Source organism: Ambystoma mexicanum, chromosome 5p (assembly GCF_040938575.1).
Source record: "Ambystoma mexicanum isolate Mex_15411 chromosome 5p, UKY_AmexF1_1, whole genome shotgun sequence".
Taxonomy (NCBI): domain Eukaryota; kingdom Metazoa; phylum Chordata; class Amphibia; order Caudata; family Ambystomatidae; genus Ambystoma; species Ambystoma mexicanum.
The window spans coordinates 1,191,566,033-1,191,568,538 of record NC_090930.1 but is presented as its reverse complement, the minus strand read 5'-3'; positions in this window follow the sequence as shown (position 1 = coordinate 1,191,568,538).

The window sequence follows — 2,506 nt, the reverse complement described above, 5'->3', positions numbered from 1 at the left end:
GATGCCTCCCATGCTGAGCCTGCTGCTGCCTCCGACGCAACTGCCTCTGCCACCACGACGAACTCCGAGCTGATGAAATTCACCGGCGCCGTTGTGCATGTTCCCTGCTCGATGATGCTGGCACATCCTCCATCTGCTGGAGTCCAGTTGGTGGGATGGCCGCCACTGCTGGACCTGCGACTCCCGACTGTGGCAGGCATGGGTTCTCCACCAGGCCGACACATGGAGAAAACCCCCGACCATGATCCCTCCCAACTGTGCCACGTTGGCACACAGCTCTTCGTGATGACGTGCGTGGTCCCCCCAGGAAGCATGCACGTCATCACGAATGTCACGTGTGTGCAACGCGACGCCAAGATGACTCAATCTGGTCACGGGTCCCCTCATCCGCAGGTAGAGGAGTTCCAGATGACGTGCACCTCCCCCCTACCTGCGGACGGGCCTAGGACGGGGCATCCCTGCTGGTGCATGGTGATGCAGTCACAGTATCAGGAACAGAGACATACACAGGCACCTCCGCGGCGACCTGTGCTGCCTCCTACCCCTGCCCCTAGGCTGCACCACTTGCACCAGTGGTACCACCCCCACCAGTCCCCATGTGCGGCTCTGTAGCGGCCTCCTCCTCCTCTATATACACCAGCAACCTTGATGGCTCAGCACCGTCTTCCACCGTTGCAAGCCCCTGTGGGGGCTCATCCGCCCCTTCTGCTGCAGCCGTGGTGGCAGACGAGGCATCAGTCCCCTCGCTCCAGGATTATGGAATTTCCTGGGAGGGTGACTGGGCCGGCCGGTGGAGGCATCTCTGCCGCTTTCCTCCACAGCGCCGTCTCCACCCTCTTCTTCACTCGCCGCTGTGTAAAGGGAGACATTGAACACAAGCATCAGGGTACTGAACTATAGTCCCATAGACACAAAGCAATAGCACGAGTGGCACTGTCAAACGTCACTTCCATCATTTCCCTCCACAAACATGGGTCAGTGCAGGCAACACACATGCAGGAACAGGCATGGCACATGCAACATACATTAGCATCCATGTCCAAGGCACCGTAGATTCATCCAATGGTGGGCTGATACTCACATGCATCATGGGACATGCTGGTCACATGCACACACATCACCGGAGGGTCATGCATCTGGCCCTGTACACCCCCAGACACAGTGGATACAAGGATGACTAGGCTGTATCAGTGAATCAACACATCGTCACGGACATGTGTCATGCATCCATGGTGCACACGCTACTCAGACACACGGACATGTACATCATGCATGTCCATGACAGCAGCACCCATCTCACACACCTCAAACATGTCAAAGTACAGACACAGGCATGCATACATGTGTGCGTTCCGCATGCTGCTCCACATGATGCATTGTAACACGTACACCATCCATGTGGGTCATGCCTGACTGCACTCACATGCAGCACCATCATGTCACTGCTCACACACACATCCAAACATGACCCATGTCACACATGCAGCCAAGTAGTTAACTACCAGCACACTGCAACATGCCCTTTTTTAAACATGAATGCATGGGCACTTACTGCTCGACTCCAGACGGGCCTGCATCCAGAAGATCTGGTGGTGAAGCACTGGGCGAATGCGCTCCAGGACCCTCATCTGCTGGGTGGTAAACTGGACCCGGCGCCCCACTACATCCGCTGCTTTCAATAGGCACCAGGCCTCCTTGAGGGTCCTGGACTTGTAGTCCTCCAGCGCTTCTGGACGTGTTTGATGTTGTGGGGTGCCACCCACTCCGCATTGATGGCACCCACTATGTCCTTCCAGATCCTCTTCCGTCCTTCCTTGTCAGCGCGCAATGGTGTTAAGAGGGCATCATAATGCCCCAGAACTTGCTCCGCCAGGATACCAACTTCCTTTTCACTGAAGCTGGTAGCCCTCTGTCTCTCTGCTGGGGGGTTGCCACTGGTGCCGGAAGGTGTTGTGTCGGACATGGCAACCCCCAAAGCAGGTGTGGGTGGGCAACTGGGTCCTGGGGCTGGGCTGTGAAGTGATGGAACACCAGTCGGGAGTCTTCTGTTCCAGCAGGGGTGGTCACACTAACTGGACCGCTGCAGATGGCAGATGTGCAGGCACCAAATGGCAGGGCACTGTGGCAGCAGGCAGGCAGCAGCAGATGGCTCGTGGGAGGCTGCTCAGGGCTCTGGGGGGCAGTATTTCAGCCTTCTGGGCAGGAGCGCGGTCTTCCGTGTGTTGTCACGTGGCCTGCTTGATAGGAAGTGATTTGGCATGTGAAAAACAGCACGTTTGCGTGAATTCCGAGGAAAGGCCGTTAGCGCGTAAGCGTGTAGGTAATGTAACGTGTGTGCAGGCGTTTCCCTCGGCACGGGTTGAAGGTCCCACGTGGGTTTCCATCTCTCTGTATGTGCTTTTCGTGGAAAGCGGTGTGTGTGTTTTCCAGACGTTGGGGTTCACACGCGATGACTTCACAGCGGCTACAGTGCGTACTTCTTCTTTTGGCGTGGGTCTTGGCTACG